The sequence below is a fragment of the Lichenostomus cassidix genome, chromosome 24, assembly GCF_008360975.1.
Source record: "Lichenostomus cassidix isolate B80296 chromosome 24, HeHo_3.0, whole genome shotgun sequence".
Lineage (NCBI taxonomy): Eukaryota > Metazoa > Chordata > Aves > Passeriformes > Meliphagidae > Lichenostomus > Lichenostomus cassidix.
In genome coordinates, this window is record NC_139504.1 from 3932211 (window position 1) to 3951146 (window position 18936).

General features: G+C 42.1%; 1 protein-coding gene across 1 annotated transcript in view; it reads left to right on the forward strand.

Annotated features, from left to right (window-relative positions):
- The window catches only part of LOC146427502 (uncharacterized), a 91585-nt gene that overhangs the window by 54136 nt on the left and 18513 nt on the right, over window positions 1-18936 (forward strand). Inside the window, exons 8-9 of the transcript XR_014856379.1 lie at window positions 9842-9936; window positions 13658-13856. The gene's annotated coding sequence lies outside the window, so the exon portion shown is untranslated. The remainder of the gene's footprint in view (window positions 1-9841; window positions 9937-13657; window positions 13857-18936) is intronic.

The window sequence follows — 18936 nt, forward strand, 5'->3', positions numbered from 1 at the left end:
CCCCCAGAAAAATGGGAAATATTCATTAGGCAGGAAAAAAAACCTTGGAAACCTCCAGGAAGGAGGCGACACCTCTTGCTTGTGGTGGCAAAACTTTGTTTTTCAGGCTTTATTAGAAAAATCCTAAAGAAGTTTTATATTTGTCTGCGTGGAAGAAATGCAGAGGGTTTGGGTTAGGGGGAATTTCCAGCTTGTTTAGCAGAGTGAAAAGGGTTTGTTTTGGGGTTTTTTTGCCTTTAAAAATAGCATTAAAGGCAAACCTCAGCCCAGGAATGACTTCTCTGAAAGTTAAAACAACTCTTCCAAAGTTGTTTCTTCAGCCAGGCTGCCAGAATGGGAACAGGACAGCTTTTTGCAGAGTGGGGGGATGGCTGTGGATTTGAATTTTGTTTATATCCCAAAACCTTGCTCTTGGGTAATTCCCTACCCTGTTTTAGTGACATACCTCCAATGCTGGTCGTTAATTCAATTACTGCTGTGTGATCTCCAGAAATTCTATCCAGCAAAGTGCTGGTGAGGATGAAATGCAGGACAGCTTTCTTTTGGTCAGTTTGGAATTTTATTGTGTATTTTATTTTGCTGTTTTTCATGCAAAAATAATGGGAAACTGCAGCTTTGTGTTCCAACAAAGTCAACAATCAGCTCTGCCCCAGGAAGGGGTTTGAGGTTTGAACGAAGTCTCCTCGCTAACACCTCGGAAATTGCACTTTCAGAAATGCTTTTCCTCCTTCCATCCCCCCCAGAATGACCCCCCAGCCCCTGCAGTGACAGCAGGGATCCCTGCCTGGTGCCACAAACCCGTAGATCCGAACTTGTGCTCATATTCCACACAAGCTTGTATCTATAGGTCTGTGTCTGCCTGGCGAGTGCACCTGGGCTGGAGCTCCCAATAGTCCAAGCTCTTCCCTCCTCTTTTCCCCCCTGTCCTCCCTCCTTTATTTTATTTAATTTTTTTTTAATTTAAATGAATGTAAAAATGGAGCTGCAAATGGTCAGCTGAGCTTTCAGCTGAAAATCCCCTCGTGCAAAGGGTGGCTTGCTTGGTTGTGTTGATGAAAAGGGGTTTGGGGGAGTTTGTTGGGCATCATTAATTGAAGAAATTCAATCCCACCCATGCTCTGCCCTGCTCTGGTGATGGGGATGGGATGGGGAACGTTCTTGTGTTGTTGAGTTGTGAAACAGGTAAAATAATTTCATTTTTAAAGCAGCGTGGAGCTGTTCTCTCTCTGGTGGCTTAAGTTTGAGGGAGGAAGAGTCACTTCTCCTTTCTCTCCAGGAGTTTGGAATCCCTTAGTTCACTGCTCTGACACAGGAGGGGTTTGACCCTCCAACTCCTCTCAGAAAAATCACTTTATTATAGAATCCCATTCCTCCCAAATTCATGGTATTCGAATCCCATTCCTCCCAAATTCATGGCATTTGTGTCCTCTAAAACAATTTTTTAAGAGCAAATAATCGTGCTGGAAAGTCCAAAAGAAGTGGCAGGGCAGGGAAAAAGCCATGGGAGCAGCAGTGTAAAACCTGCTGTGCAAAAATAACCTTTAAAGTTGGGAGAGTGGAACAATTCTTTTGGAAGAAGTCCTTTTTTTCTAAAACCCCAACGTACGGATCCTATATGAAAATAATTAGGCTGTAAACTCAAAATAAAGTCTGACTGTTTCTTTCCAGCAGCTTTCAGTGTTAATTCTACCCAAGATTTGCTCTGCATTTCCACTTTTAAATTTCTCTGGGTTTGGACTTGGCTGCTTTGACACTCTCTGCTGTAGGCCAAAAAAAATTTTTTTCCCCTATTTGCTGAATTTCCAGGGTTTTCTATGTGTTTTCTATTTATTATAGAAGCGTAAAATGATGTCAGAGCTAAGTCCAGCTACTCTTCTTTCTCCCTGCAACTTGAAACTAGCTTTTAAAAAAAGGAAAAAAATTGCATTTTGGCTTTCTGTGTGATGTAAAGTTGGGTGTTAAAGTTGGGTATCAATATTCCCCAAATGTTTGGATAGGAAATCAAGGAATAAAAGGTGCAGATGAGTTGTTTCCAGCAGAACTTTGTGTTTATTGTGGGATTATTAATAAGGGCCTGGAGTGAAACTCCCCTTTGGGACTTTGTGAGTGGATTTTGTTCCATCCATGGGATGAGCAGAGGTTCCCCATGGAAGCAGGATGAGATTGGGACAGCAAAAATCACTTTTCCCAGAGGATCTGTGAATATTCTGCGTTGGTTTGGGGTTGGTTTGTTAAATGCTGTGAATGTTGACCTCACTGGATTCCCATGAGCTCCTCCAGTCTGAGCTCCAAGGGGAAATGAGGTGGTTAAACCCAATAAAATCCACATTTCTGTAGGGTTGTCTCTCCTCTGTGAAGCCATTTGTGGTAGAAAAGGCTGAGAAGAGCCTGGAATTAGTCATGGATGTTCCCAGAGGGTCATGGAGATACTCCCATGGTGGCATTTCAGGTGACACTGCTTGGAGATGCCAGAAGACCCCTGGATGGGAAATTAGGTCAAATACATCCCAAAATGAGGCACTGCAGTTTGGTTTGGTATTTTTTTGATTTAAAAAATCAATACTTAAATCATAGAAGAGGAAAGAAGAATCTTTTTTTTTTTTCCTCCTCTGTAAAATATTCTCCTCAATCAGTCTGAGCTCCAAGGGGAAATGAGGTGGTCAAACCCAATAAATCCACATTTCTGTAGGGTTGTCTCTTCTCTGTGAAGCCAGTTGTGGTAGAAAAGGCTGAGAAGAGCCTGGAGTTGGTCATGGATATTCCCAGAGGGTCATGGATATTCCCAGAGGGTCATGGAGATACTCCCATGGTGGCATTTCAGGTGACACTGCTTGGAGAGGCCAGAAGACCCCTGGAAAGGAAATTGGGTCAAATACATCCCAAAATGAGGCACTGCAGTTCGGTTTGGTATTTTTTCCATTAGCAAATCAATACTTGAATCATAGAAGAGCAAAGAAAAAACAGATTTTTTTTTTTTTTTCTCCTCTGTCAAATATTTTAGCGCAATTTCTCGCTGAATATGTTGGGATCTGCGAATCAATATCCAATTTTATTTTTTTTTCCCCTCCCTCCTTTTTGGTGAGAGGCTTGATCTAAACACAGCTGGATGCTCAGAAAGGAAACTTTGGAGAAGTGGCACCACAAGTGGGGTGAGCTGCAGGGCCTGTGCTGCTGGGAGGAGAAAAAAGGGAGTTATTTCTGAATAAAATAAATCAGAGAGAATTTTCTGATCGCTCCTGGGAGGTTTTTTTTTTGTGGTGTGAGTTTGGGGATGCTGTGGGGATTTGTGGGACAAGTTCAAGACACTTCTGGCAGCACAGCTTATCTCTGAGCTCAGATTATCCAAAAAAAAACCAAGCAAAACCCATTCTTAGTGAATTTTAAAATGCATTTTAGTCTGTCCCTTGTTCAACTAACCTAACCTAAACTGAATTAAACTAAACTCCCCAATTTTTAGCTGCAGCCTCCCATACTCTCCCCCCTTGTTTTCCAGCCCAGCCTGTTGAAAAGCTCTGCATTGTGTTTTCAGCCTTCATTTGTATTTCTTTTCTGCTGCTCGTCTTTCTCTGCACTTCATTAAGTTCTCCAGCAAAGCTGCAGTTTGACAAAATGATGGGAAGAACCTGGAAATGGGTTTTCCTTTTAGGATGAGGAGCCTGATTGGGGTCTGGGAGTTTCCTACCTGTGCATTTCCTACAAGAGGATTTATTTTTTTTGTTATTTCCCCCTGATTTTGTGGGTGAGGAGCTTGGATTCCTGCAGCAGCTCTGATCCCAAAACCATCCCAGCTCCCTCCATCTGCCCCAGAGGCACTTGTGGGATCAAACCAGAGCACCTGGAGGTGGGAATTACCCCAAAATGCCCCAAGATCCTCTCCAAAAATCAGGGTTTTGATTCCTGCAGCTTCAGCAATGGGCAGAGTGGCTGCTTTAGGGCCTTTCTGGAGGTAAAAAAAACCCTTCTGTGTGGGATTTGGGGAGGCTGTGCTGGGCTTGTGTTTCCTTTGGCCAGAGTTGGAGTTGAGAGCAGCAGAAGTTCTTCTCTGACGAAGGAAAGCTTTCCCAAAGCTCCTCTTTTTTCTTGATTTTCAATGTTTTAAAGTAGGTTGAATGTAATAATGTTATTAATAATTTTAATAGTTAATATCGTGATTTTTTAAATATTTGGTAAATCTTTTTTTCTCCTTTAAAACACCACGACCATTTCTCGCTCCTGTTGCTGAGATACTAATATTAAGATTTTAATATTCACTATTTTAATTTTTCAAAATATTTGGTACATCTTCTTTTTCCTCCTTTAAAACACCACGACCATTTCTCACTCCTGTTGCTGAGATGCTAATATTAACAATAATATTTTAATATTTAATATTTAATATTCTAATTCTTTTAATATTTGGTAAATCTTCTTTTTCTCCTTTAAAACCCCACGACCGTTTCTCACTCCTGTCGCTGAGATACTAATATTAAGATAGTAATATTCACTATTTTAATTTTTTTTAATATTTGGCATGTCTTCTTTTTCTTCTTCAAAATACCACGACCATTTCTCGCTCCTGTTGCTGAGATACTAATATTAATAATAATATTTTAATAGTTAATATTCTAATTCTTTTAATATTTGGTAAATCTTTTTCTCCTTTAAAACACCACTTCTCACTCCTGTTGCTGAGATGCTAATAATAATAATAATATTTTAATATATAATCTTTGGTAAATCTTCTTTTTCCTCCTTTAAAACCCCACGACCATTTCTCACTGAGATCACCTGTGAGATCTCCTGCAGAACCACGATGTCTCATGGTCACCACTGGGGGATGAAAAGGGAATTTATTGGTGTTTTCCTTCCTTTCCCAGGCTGGGGAGGAGCACCCAATGGCAGTGGGGTAATTAGAATAACCAAATGCAGTGGCAAATGGGATTCGTGATAAGCAGAATGGAATTGTGTACCCTGGAATTTGAACAGGATCCAAATACTCCTATTCAGATAATCAAATCTGGTTAAACTCTTAAAAGGCAGAAAAATTTCTGTATTCTGGTTGTTTTGGCAATCTGATTTTTTTTTTTTCCTTCCCCCCTCTCTGTTTTTGTTTATTTGCTTCTGATCAGTAAGGGAGAAAATAAGGGAGAGAATGAGGAGAGGATGTTTTTAGGGGAAGGATTGAGGGTGGGACACCTTGGAGCATTGCAGGAGGAGAATTCCCTGCATTTTCCTGGGGAAATCCACCCTGGGATTGGCACCAGGTTTGGGTTCAGCCTCCTGCCATCCCCTGGGAATTCCTTCATTTTTTGATGTGAAGTCAGCCTTGGCTGGATTTCTGGACTGGATTGGGTCTGCATTGTGCTGTGCAGGGTCTCAGTCACCCAGCAGGCCTGGGATAACCCAAAAAACCCCCCCCAAAAAAAAGTTTTGGGGTCATTTAGAGTCATCAGCACTCAATACTTGTGCCTCCTTCCCCCTTTAGATCCAAACCTCACCCAGAGCTGATACCACAGCTCCTCCCCAAAGCCCCATTTGGCTCAGGAATAACAGCCTGGCCACCTTTCCCCTCCAAAAACCCCAAATATTGAAATGTGGCATTGAGCAAACCGTCAGATTGCTGCAACCCTGGGCTGAAAGTTGAGGCATCATTTTTGTAATGCATCAAAAAATTTTGGAGAGCTCTCAAAATATTTCCTTGCTCTGGGTTTCAGCTGAGCCCAGATGATTCTTCTTTGCCTGTTTTGCAGCCTTTTGGACTTCCAGCCCTTTTTAGTGTGTTTGCCAGATTTCTAGGAGAGTTTTCTGAGCTGGAATAAACCTTTGAACCTGTTGAGGTTCCTCATTACAACCAAATCCTCATCAGGTTTCATCAAATGAGGCTGAAGGGCTGAGGTGACCAGCAGGAATCATGTCAGCATTTCCAGGGTGAAAACTCTTCCTGTCTGAGGTTTATAAAAAATGAAAAAAAAAAAAAAAAATCACTCCAGGCTGATATTTTGGCAAACAGGATTTCAGCCCTCCGACTGGAACGATGTCATTTGTGGGTTTTGTATTTATTTTTTGCTCAGTGCCTTAAGGAAACCCATTTTCTGCTTTCCCACCCCCTCCCTGGCAAGGCCTGCCTGGGATGTGAGAGGGAAGGTGGGTTTTCCCCTCTTCTGCATCATTCAGAGCCAAACCTCAGCTGATGATTTTCCTGATTGTAAGAAGACAAAATTCAGCTTCCTTGAACATCTCTAGTGAGTGTCCATGGCTGGAATTCTGTTCAAAGTCAGTAGGTCTATAAATGCTCATAAACTGTGATTTAGTGCAGGGATTAATAGGTGAGGTGCTGTTTTCTGTCATTATTTGGGAATATTTGGGAATATTCTGCCCTCTGAGCCCCTGGTTTTCTGTGTGACTGAATTGCTGCTGTACATTGAATTGTTGGAAAAGGATGGGATATTCCAGCCAGGCACAGCTCAAAAATCAGCTCTGGGTTGCAATTCTCACCTCACTGTTGGGGGAATTAAATAGGAAATTTTGGCAGGGGAAGCAGGTTGGTGAGTTCTTCCCTCACCTGGAGGCTCTGGAGGGAACAGGGAATAAAACCAGTGAGGAGGGAAAACTTCCCAGTGCAGAGCAAAGCTTGGTGAGCTCAGTGCCATGGGCTGAAAAGGCTGGATTGGGCTGGGAAGAGCTGCTCCAGCAGCATTTCCTCCCTGTTTGAACCTTAAATCCTCAGTGAATGTGAATCCCAGCATTGCTGTGGGAGGACAGCAGTTGGATTCACTTTTCCTTCAGGAATCAGAGGCTTACACAGAGTAAAAAGGCAATTTTTTAATGACACTGTTGCTTTAAAATAAAGCTGGCTGGGCTGGGACAGAGATTCCCTTTTGTCCCCAGAAGTGTGAAATCATTTCTGGGATTCTGAAGAAGCCAAGAGGCCTCCAAGGGGTCTCAGACAAAAGGCACTGAGGCCCCTGAAGTGGTGGAGGAGCAAAGTTCCACATTTCTCCCTGTCCCACTGCTGAACAGGAACTTCTGCCATCGATAACATACCGTGATTGAGGATTGTCAGCAGATCCCAGATTGGCCCTAATTGCATAATTTGGTATGATTGTGCTAACTGGGGAAAGACCTAATTGACAGAAACCACCAACAGGGAGCTCCTGGGGCACAGGGAGTCTCAGGCACAGAGAGGTGACACGAAGGGACACAAATCATGGCCATGAGGTGATTCCTGTTTGAATATCTGATCTCAGTTCCTAAACTGAAGAGCAGCAAATACTCTAACTGACAGCACAACTTGAATCCCTGACACGTTTTCCTGCTGGAAATTCCATTTCCTCTGGGGTGCAAATGCACTTCCAGCTGCCCAAGCTTCACCTGAGCAACCAAAATACCTGCAGCCAAAACTGAGGGAAATTTTCCAGGATAATTTGTGCAGCAGGGTGATGGGGAGGTGTCTAAAAGTTGACCCCAGAGGGTGAGTGAGATGAAACTGCTGTGGTGTTTAGAAAGTGCTCAGAGTCTCTTTGTGTGGAGATGGAAGAGCAGCAAGGAGAGGTGGACAAAACAGGCCCAGAGTGGAATTGGCCAACCTGAGAAAAATTTAGGTTGTTTTGGTGTAAGTCGAGAGTAAGGAACTTATTATTGTCATTTAGACCTTGGTTGAGTTGAGGATACAAATAAAACTCTCTGCCTCTCTCTGCCTTCCATTTTAGAGCAAATTATTGGAGAATTTTGTGGGTTTTGCTCAGCTCTGCTTATAAATATGTGGTGGGCAAGGGGTGCCTGTGTCAATCTCATTAAACTGATCAGACAGAGGTAATAATTTGTTAAAATTTCAATTATGGAATGTTAGATATTGCAAGGTTGAGATGCAGAAAAACACTTGGCAGGATAAGCTGTGGAAAACATGAGTGGTTCAGTCATGTGATGCTGCAATGGGTTCGTTTTTAGCTGCAAACTGTGGAACAGGTTGTTTTTGGAAGTCTGAAGGGAATTTTGTCTCCTCTGTGGCACAGAGATTGGTTGGGATTTGGGATTTTCCACCAGCCTAACTCAACACTCAGGTTCATTGGCTTCCATGGAGCTACTTCAGGTAAATAATTGGATTTCACTTTGGGGGATAAGCGTTCAGCGCTGAAAAATGGTGATTTTGGGATCCCATTGAGGAGTTGGGATCAGGATGTTTTTAGACAAGATAAAGCTCCTGGTCAGAATTCCACATTTCCTTTTCCAGAGCTGTGCTTTGCTCACTGCTCTAACTTATCAAACAGTTAGCAGTGACTCTGCTCTGTGCTGGTAACTAAAATATCTTGGATTTCCACTGTTTGGTCCAAGTAAACTTTACCGAATATGGAGTCACTAGAAATTGGGATCCCATCAACATCAGGGGCATTGAAACCTTGCAGAAAGATTATTTTTGCATTTTTTTTCAACATCCCCTCCTGCTGTCTCAAGCTGAATTCTGAACGGTGATGCTTCTTCTCACCTCCCTCCTCTATTCCTTGGGATGTCAAGGTGGAGAATTAGCTTTTTCCATCATCAGAAATGGTGATTTATCCTAGGAAAAGGGAGAAACGCTTTCAGCAGAGCTCAGCATCCATTTTTTGGAGGGTTATTCCCATGGAATTCCCTTCCAGGGAAGAATCCCAGCTCTGCCCCAGCTCCACCAGCAGGTTTGGGGATGCAAATCCCAGCTGGAAAATCCATCACAACCAGGCAGCTTTTAGTGAATCACAAGGATAACATCCTGGCTGTTTGGCTGGGAGTTTGGAGGAGTTAAAAATGTGGGTTTTTGTGGAGGAAACACGTCTGGCTGCTGAGGGTGATGCTTCTCCAGATTGGTGGATTGAGCAGGGTTTGGTGCAAGGGTCAAATTCACCTCCAATTTTCTATCTTTTCTGGAGTTTTCCTCCTAATACCATTTCTCCAGTCATCCCTTAAACATCCAGGAGCTCCAAAACATCCAGGAGCTCCAAGGTCAGCATGGTGTGTGTTCAGGAAGGAAAAGACTTGTCAGGACAAATTTCACCCTAAGCCTTCTCTAAGCGCTTAATATACATGTGGTTTTTTGTAATATATATATATATAATTTTTCATTTTTTTAAAATGAAAATTATCTGCAATTAAAAAAAAAAAAATCACTCCAGGCAGATATTTGGCAAACAGGATTTCAGCCCTCCGACTGGGATGATGTCATTTGTGGGTTTTGTATTTATTTTTTGCTCAGTGACTTAAGGAAACACAATTATATATGTATATATATGTCTGTGTATGTTCTGTGCTAGAGCACAGCTGAATCTGCCATGGAGTAAAAACACCATTATTTTGGCCAGGGAAAAAAAATTCCATCTCGTGCCAAAACCTCCATGACCTTGCCCAAATCCCAGCAGGAATAACCCTGGCTTGCTGTGTCTTATCACCTCCCATTCCCACCGTGGGGAGCCCAATTTGGGGTTGGCAATTTATTCCCTCTAAATTAAAAACCACTGAGGATTCGGGGGGACCTTTTTTTTTTTTAAATTTATTTTTTTGATAACTAGAAAAAAACCCTGACTTTTATCCATTTTTGACTGCATGCATCCAGGTTGAGGTAGTAGGTTGTATAGTTTAGAATTACACCAAGGGAGATAACTGTACAACCTCCTAGCTTTCCTTGGGTCTTGCACACAACGGCGCCAGCAGCGACCAAAAAACCCTCAACTCCGGACACGTGGGACAGCAAAGAGCAGGTAAGACCACCTGGAAAACCTTTTTTTCTTCCCTCCTGCCTCTCTGGAATTGCAGAAATGTTGGTTTTCATCGGGGGTTTTTACGACTGTGGTGTTGAGTTTTTAGCAAATGCAGTGATTTTGTCTTCCTTCGTTAGCCCTCGAGCAGCGCTGGGGATAAAATTCCCAAAAAGCACCATGGCAGCCTGTTGGTGTTCCTCCCTTCGTGGTCAGCACTCAGAACTCTCCAAAGGTAAAAATAAGGATATTTTTATATTTTTTTCCGTATATTTTTCCCTTTTCCCTATATTTTTTCCCCTTTTGCCTATATTTTTTCCCTTTTCCCTATATTTTCCCCTTTTCCCTATATTTTTCCCTTTTCCCTATATTTTTTCCCTATTTTTTCCCCTTTTCCCTATATTTTTTCCCTATATTTTTCCCTATATTTTTTCCCCTTTTGCCTATATTTTTTCCCTTTTCCCTATTTTTTCCCCTTTTCCCTATATTTTTCCCTATATTTTTTCCCCTTTTCCCTATATTTTTCCCCTTTTCCCTATATTTTTTCCCTTTTCCCTATATTTTTCCCTATATTTTTTCCCCTTTTCCCTATATTTTTCCCTTTTCCCTATATTTCTTCCCCTTTCCCTATATTTTTCCCCTTTTCCCTATATTTCTTCCCTTTTCCCTATATTTTTTCCCTTTTCCCTATATTTTTTCCCTTTTCCCTATATTTTTCCCCTTTTCCCTATATTTCTTCCCCTTTCCCTATATTTTTTTCCCTTTTCCCTATATTTTTCCCTATATTTTCTTCCCTTTTCCCTATATTTTCTTCCCTTTTCCCTATATTTTCTTCCCTTTTCCCTATATTTTTTTCCCTTTTCCCTATATTTTTCCCTTTTCCCTATTTTTTCCCCTTTTGCCTATATTTTTCCCCTTTTCCCTATATTTTTTCCCTTCTCCCTATTTTTTCCCTTTTGCCTGTATTTTTCCCCTTTTCCCTATATATTTTCCTTTTTCCCTATATTTTTTCCTTTTTCTCTATATTTTTTCCCCTTTTCCCTATATTTTCTTCCCTTTTCCCTATATTTTTCCCTTTTCCCTATATTTTTCCCCTTTTCCCTATATATTTTCCTTTTTCCCTGTATTTTTTCCTTTTTCTCTATATTTTTCCCCTTTTCCCTATATTTTTTCACCTTTTCCATTAGCCTCTGACTGGCTCAGTTATTTCTACACCTGGAGTTAAACAAGGCTGATGTCTCCTGATAAAACCTGCGAGGATTTTTGGTGAAAATACCTAAATCTCCAGAGCTGTTCTTAGGGAATACCCACTAGTGAATGCACTCAGGGAAAATGGGGATTTTTAGGATTTTTCGGCTAGGTTTGTGCAGTTCAGCTGGGTGTTTCAAAGGTTGGTGCATCCAGCAGAGCTGGTTTGCTTCTCCCTCAGTTTGGATGAAGGAGACGTGGAACATCCCAAATGTGGTGGACAACCTGTGGAACACCAAAAAACCAAAAAAAACCCCAAAAAAACCCCAAAAAACCCCATTTCTGATACATTTTACATGTCTGAAATGCAGCGAATTCACCCAACTTACTCCTGAAATCTCCAGTGTCGTTTGCCTGTTTCATTTTAGGACATTCAAGACCTAAAAAAACCTTGAAACTCCTCAAGTTGGAAGAGAAAAGTGAATATTTTGCTGCTGGCAGCGCTGAGGGTTCAGCTCCTGCGGGGCTCTGGGTGAAGGTGGTGCTTGGTCAGAGCCCAGGACCTGAACTTAGATCTCCTGCCTCTCTAGATGAGTAATTCTGGCAAGGATTTCTGCTTTCCCAGAAATTAGAGGCACTGTCTCTTACTAAACTCGTTGAATTAGGGAATAAAAATGAAAATAAGAATAAAAATAAGAATAATAACAAAAATAAGAATAAAAATAAGAATAAAAATAAGAATAATAACAAAAATAAGAATAAAAATAAGAATAAAAATAAGAATAATAACAAAAAAAAGAATAAAAATAAGAATAAAAATAAGAATAAAAATAAGAAAAATAACAAAAATAATAATAAAAAAGAATAAAAATAAGAATAAAAATAAGAAGAAAAATAAGAAAAATAACAAAAATAATAATAAAAAAGAATAAAAATAAGAATAAAAATTAGAATAAAAATAATAATAAAAATAAAAAGCAGGCACTGGGTTGATGACATTGGGTTAATCTAAAGGTGTGGAGATGATGATGATGATATTTCAAGGTATCGAAATAATCCAGAAAATTGGGGTTTTTTTCCTTGTTTTTTTTATTTTTCCTGGTAAAATGGCACTTTAAAACTTGAATATCTGCAAATCCCTGCTCACTGAAGCTGTGAGGTTCTCGAGGGTTACTCAGGGCTGAATTATGACTTATTCCAAGAGTGGATTAGTGGGATTTGATCCCATCTTGCTTTCAAAGAGGTCATAGATATCCCTGCCGTGGCTTCTAGCTCTGCAGCTCCTCAGGACAAGGAGAGGATCTGTGTTTCAGGGAGGCACATGCACCAAACACATGCAGGTAGTTAAAAAAAAGAGGAATCTTTTTGGCACGTTTCAGACACTACCTTATTTCCCCCCCGTAAATCTCTTTGCAGATGGAAGTGCAGATTTTCAGCTGCATTGATTCCCATCCAAGGCAGAGTTTTTCCACGAGGGTTGGGGTTTTTTTTTAACCTGTTTGGGACTTCTGGAGGAGCAGTTTGGTGCTTCTTTTTCTTGTATTTAATTCTTTATTTCTTTAATTCTTATTTATTTAATTCTTATTTATTTAATTCTTATTCTTGTCCCAAATAGGAACAGGATCTTCTTTTTTTTATTATTATTTTTTTCTTTATGGTGGTAACATTTCAGATCTGCTCTGCGCACTCCAAACTCCATCAGAGCTCCAAAAAAAATTGGTTATTTACAATAATCCCATCACACATAACTTCACGAGACCTAAATGAAAAGCTCCATCCCTCATCCAAAACCCGAGGAAGAATAATTAAAAAGCAGAATGGTCAGTGGTGAGCACATAATTCAATGTGCATATTTTCCCTCTGAACAAAACAGCATTCCAGCTCTCCCCCTGATGAGAGGAATGTATTGTCAATTAATTAGACTCCCATCATATGTCCTCGGATGCCCTTCTATCATATGCCTTCCATATGTCCCCGTGTCATATGCCTTCCATATGCCCTCTGTGTAATTAAGCTCCCATCATATGGCTTCCATCAGATGCCATTTAAGTAGATTTCCAGGAGAATGTGGCACTGTTACAGTTCTGGACCTTTAGCAACGAGGGAAGGAACAACTCAGGAGCTGCAAATGAGAAGGGGAGGAAGCGAAAAATGAAGGTGGCTTTAATTGGTGGGTTTGTTTCTCTCAGCTTGAGCAGAGAAAGGGACAAAAGTGTCCTGTTTTGCTTGGTTTCCATTGCCAGTTTTGATTCAGCTCGGCCTGTGGATAGCCAGGGAGATAGCAAGTGTTTTTCAGGGAATGTTTCCCACTGGAATGTGGGATGGAAAAGAAACAATCCACCTCCCGGCAGCGTGTTTGCGCTGCGATAGTGAAATGGAAACTTTGGCCTTGTTTTGGGGCTCTGGGTGTGAAGGGAAGGAGCAGGAATAGCCTGGGGAGGGAATGCATGGAAAAGAGGTGGCACACTCCACTTCCATCCCTGGTCTCCCTCCTGGATCGTGGATTGGGCTGTTCTTGGCCTGGGGATGGATTGGGAAATGATGTCCAAGAGAATGGAGTGAGATGGGTTCCAAATCTGCTGGGACTTGTTGGATATAAGGACCAAAAATAGGCACTGGTGCTTACATGTGCAATGTGGAAAAGTGCAAAAATCCAAGGAATTGTGAGGTCTTGGAATGGTTTCCAGTGAAAGGACAGCTCTTGTACAGTTGTGTCACTGTGCCTTCCTTCTTCCCAACAATTGACACCTTTTTCTAATCTCAAGCAGATCTGACAGAGGAGCAGTGACCTCCGAGGGTGTTCTGCTCCAGCTTTGCAGGAATTGCAGAAATCCCAGCCAAGCACCCAGAAATCCCAGCTGTGCACCCAGAAATCCCAGCAAAGCACCCAGAAATCCCAGCTGTGCACCCAGAAATCCCAGCCATGCACCCAGCAGTCAGGAAGGAGGCTGAAAGGACACATAGAAGGTAAAATGGTAATTTGTGCTGATATCTCTCAGTTACAGAATTCAGAGCAGTTTGCAGCAAATCCCAGTTTGCCTGGATTGACTGACAACAAACACCCACTGGCTGGGAGCCCTAAAAACTTTGTATTCCAGCTGCTTGAGAATGCTAAACCCTGATATTTAGGGTTTTTCTGCCTAGATTAAGTCAGTTTTGACCAAAAAAATCATCCTGTATTTGCAGTGGAGGCATTCTGCACTGTTTGTAATACAGGTGCATTCCTGAGAGACAGGTGACACCTCTGCCTTAATCTTCAATTTTCAACCCAATCCTCGTTCAAATCACACACCAAAAATACAACCAGCCCATCTGAAAGCTTCAGGTCATTAGGGAAATGATTTGGGAAATGTGTTGTGGTCTTGTGCCAGCATTAGTTTGCCACAGTTGTAAAGTGAATATTAAGGGAAGCCTTTAAGCTTCTTGTAGAGCACCACTGAAATGATCTGCCCAGAATTACTGCTCAAGTGCTGTGCTCTGAAATATTTTATTCTTCTGGCTTGCTGGGCAGCAAGAAAATACTCACAGTGGTGCTCATGGCAGATTTTCTTCTGCTTCATGTTTTCATGTGGCTCTGATGCTTGGGGAAGATGAAACTTTCACCATTAGAGGGATTTTTTTTTTTCCTTTTTTTTTATTTTTTTTAACCAGTGAGTTCCATCAATTTCCACACCCAGCTGAAGCTCTGCTGCCACCCTCCTCAATCAGATGCATTAAGCACAGTGAAATTGGTGCATCAAAGTTCTGTAAGGAGCGGGATGAGATGGAGAGGAATGCCAGAATGACTCATTGTGCCATGAATAAGGCCCTGAGTGTTCTATTGATGCCATGGCTAAATCTGTGGGGAAATGTATAGAATTCGTGTCATAACTGGAATTCCAAGCACAGCAACCTTGGGAGCTAAATGGTAATGATGATGATGGTGGTGGTGATGATGGGGTTGTGCAGGAATTAATCTGGGTTCTAGCACTGCCTCAGAGCTGCTCAGACAGTTAAAAATGAGACAGTTTGATTCCCCAGAGCTCAGAAATGCTGCTCCTCACGCCTCTGGGAATGCCAGGAGAGGGAAGTTGTGTGTTTTAGGGTTTAAAAGTATAAAATCTGAATCTATAGGGGACACAGATGTCCTTTCAATTAGCTGTGGCCATCGATTGCAGTGCTCAGTGCAGTTGGAAAGTGGAAGAATGAGCTGGGCTGGAGCAGCTCAATAGTTGGAAATGAGCAGTCTGAGGCCAGAGCAGAGCTGGGAACTCACATCTTTCATTTTTTAACCAATTTTTTCCTTCTCATTCCTGCTTCTCCCTCTTCTTGGGGGTTTGGATGTGAAGCCAGGTGGAGTTCAGCATTTCTTGTGTGAGTTTTTGGGGTAAATTCTGTGTCCACTCAGATTTCAGTCAGAGATAAACTCCTAACTGTGCTGTTGGACTAACAGGGTTTAAGCAATAAAAACCAACTGGAACAGAAAAGAAATCTCATGTTTGGAAATTTCCCATAGCAGAGAAAAATCCAAAATATTCAGGAATACATCTCCCTTCATTTTTCTTTACTCTTTAAATAAGACAAAACTCCTGGTTGCCCTGACTCTGCTGCTGCTCCAGGCAGTCCCACTTGCATATATTTAGATTTATACATTCAAAATATAAAATGTATTCTCCCCGAGCAAAGAATCTGTCCATGCTATAGGGTGAAATTAGCCTCTTTGTGCAATGTCATGGCCCTGTTTCCTGGTGAAATAAGTTCAAGAATCAGGTTTCTGGGGCAGACATGGAAAGAAATTGAAATTTTTTCCTTCTGTCTTACGAGCAGTGGCTCCTCCTTCCCATCCCCTCCTCTCCAGATCCCTTCTGAGAGTCGTTGAATTCTTGATGGGCAACCAGACTTTGCTGCTTGTTTTTGTTCTATCCAGAAGATTTATGACTCAAGCCATGAATTTTAAGTTTTTATGGACATTTGAGGCTTTGTTCCTCCTGTAAAATCGGAGTGGATAAACCCCTGTGTGACGCTAAAGTGAGATTTTTGGGGTCCAAAGACACTAAGACAGCACAGGAGCTGTTCTGCCTGATCTGAGAGGATAAAAAGTGGCTAAAAAAGTGCCAGCAAAGCTGGTCCTGAGCAGAGATACATCTGAAATGGATGCACTGAACCAATCCCACCACAAAGCAAAAAAAACCCAATGAATGTTCTGAGGAAAAGAAAGGATGAGGAGAGAGACTGGGAATCTCTCAGTTCCACAAAGTGACTGTAAGGAGGCATGTAGTGAAATTAAATAGTGGCAAATTGAAAATTATTTACAAAGCAATCCTTTCCCACCAGTATTTAATTTTTTTTAAAAAGCACCTAATTGCTTTTAGAAGTTAATGGGAACTTTGCAGGTCTAGAACAGATGAGATACTTCTGTTTTCAATAACCATACCTAGAATTATGGTCTCTTGTTGTAATAACTTTGGAACTGAGCTTAGACTCCATCAGGTTTGGGATGAAGTGCAGGGAAAAACCAGCGGGAAGGGCAGATTTGGGCAGATATTTTTGGGAATTCCGGAGTGTTGCCTGCTCTGTGTTTGGCTCCTCCAAAGGATTAAGGACTGGCAAAGGAAAGTGAAGGGTTGGTGGATGTTTGCCCTTTTCACAGCTAACAACTGCAGTGCTGCAGCATTACTGGTAATTATTCAAATGTGTGAGCTCTGAATGATTCCTTTCCAGCGGGAATGGGAGCAGAGGGAGGGGAGTGACTTTGCCAAGGCCAGGCAGGACATCACTGGAGGGCTGGGGACAAAACAGGTCAGTCAGAGCACAGATCTGCACCTAAACTTGGCCTTTTCCCTCCTCATTCCATGAGTTTACTGGAAGCCTGGCACGACCAGAAATAATAAATAAAATAATAGAAGTATTCTAATGATATAAACAATAAATTTATTAATAAATAATAAGTAGAAATAATAAAATTTCCTCAGCAGTGAGGGTCACACCTGGCTCTGCCTCCCCATCCCCTTTCCAGTGTGACTCAATTTCCCTCCCAAACCACCCTGGCTGGAGATCTGTGTTTGCAGCAGCTCAGGTTGGGGCTGATTTGGGGTCACCACAGCCCCTTTGTGTGGCTCAGCTTAAGTGAGATTTAAGGAATTGCTGCAAACAGCAGGTCAAACCCATTCCCGGATTAATGGCACTGCTGTGGCTTTAGGGACAAGTTTGTTTGGCTTGTGTTTGAAGTGGCCTCTCATCCCCTGGGACAACAAACAGCAGTGTGGCATCCCAGAGTGGCTCCAGGAGTGGGGTTGGGGATCTGCTCTTCCTTTCAGCAAGGAGCCTGCTGGATGGGCAGGGTGGGGGTTTGGAAAAGCACCAGGGAGAGGAGGGAAAGCAGGGAAATTGGAAGGGAAGAAGGGAAAAGGGAAGAGAAGAAGAAGGGAAGAGGGAAAAAGGGAAGAAAAGAAGGGAAGAGAAGAAAGGAAGAAGGGAAGAGAGGAAGAAGGGAAAAGGAAGAAGGGAGAGAAGAAGGGAAAGGAAGAAGGGAAGAAAGGAAGAAGGGAGGAAGAAAAGGGAAGAAGCAAGGAAGAAGGGAAGAGAGGAAGAAAAGGGAAGAAGCAAGGAAGAAGGGAAGAGAGGAAGAAAAGGGAAGAAGCAAGGAAGAAGGGAAGAGAGGAAGAAGGGAAAAAGGGAAGAAAAGAAGGGAAGAAGGGAGAGGGGAAGGGAAGGGAAGGGAAGGGAAGGGAAGGGAAGGGAAGGGAAGGGAAGGGAAGGGAAGGGAAGGGAAGGGAAGGGAAGGGAAGGGAAGGGAAGGGAAGAAAGGAAGAAGGGAAGAAAGGAAGAAGGGAAGCGAGGAAGGGAAGAAAGGAAGAAGGGAGAGAAGAAGGGAAGAAAGGAAGAAGGGAGGAAGAAAAGAAGAAGCAGGGAAGAAGGGAAGGAAGCAAGAAGGGAAGAAAAGAAGAAGGGAAGGCTCTGCTCCTCTCTGCTGCAGATCTTGTGGCTGGAGGTGATTTCCAAGAGTGCCCTTCCAGTCCTTTTTGAAGTGGGAAAGGAATTTAGTTTGCAACAGCCCTGAAAGAGTTCAGGCACGTTCATCCCTTCATTTGCATGTGGGAATAATTATTGAATGAGGAGTTAACCAGCGGAGGTGTTAATGGGAAAAATACAATCAGTGTGCACTGCTCCCCGTGTTGGTAAAGATGTGGTGAGGCTGCTGGCTCAGGGCTGTTCTAGGGTAGAAGTCACTGGTCAGAAATGTATTTATTTGTATATTAATGAGACACAACACAATAATTTTATAATCTAAGAAAATAAGGTTTATAATATATAATAATATAAATATGTTTATAATATAATGTTAATTTAAATATTTTGTTTATTGCAGCACCTAATAGATCCAAAAGGAAACAAGGGACAGGTTTCCCCAGCTGTGCCAGGGGAGGGTCAGGTTGGACATCAGGAGGAATTTCCTCATGGAAAGGGCTGGTAAGCACAGGAAGGAGCTGCCCAGGGAGGTGGTGGCATTAGGGGACACCTGGAGGTGTGCAAGGAAGGACTGGAGGTGGCACTCAGTGACATGGGGGTGTCCACGGGGCAGCTCTGTCAGCTCCCAGCAACAGGCAACTCTCAATCCATACTCAAGCCAAGGGTTAGACGTTTAATCCATAAATTAATGCTGGGAGTCAAGAAAAGCCTGCTTGACATCCAAAATCACACAGGGAGGTTTTATTCCCTGGATGAAGACAAACCCTCTCCAAAATATTTAAAGCCTCTTTCTCTTTAATTTCTCTTTAATATTTAAAGCCTCTCTCTGGGCCAGTGTTTGCTCTTGGTGAGGAGTGACTTGGGTCACTCAGGATTTTCCTCTTTGGAGGGAGTTGGCTCCTTTAAAGTTAAGTTGCAAAGGAAATCCAGCTGCCATTGCCATGGATTCTGCTCTGAATTTTGGTCACAGAATCGATGTCATTTGGTCACCCCCATGTCCCTAAGAGCTCACAGGTGAGTTTTGAGCACATCTTGGACTGCATTGCCTTGAGCCCCAGGAGGGATGAGTTCTGCTGTGAGTTTTGTTTGCTTCTTACAT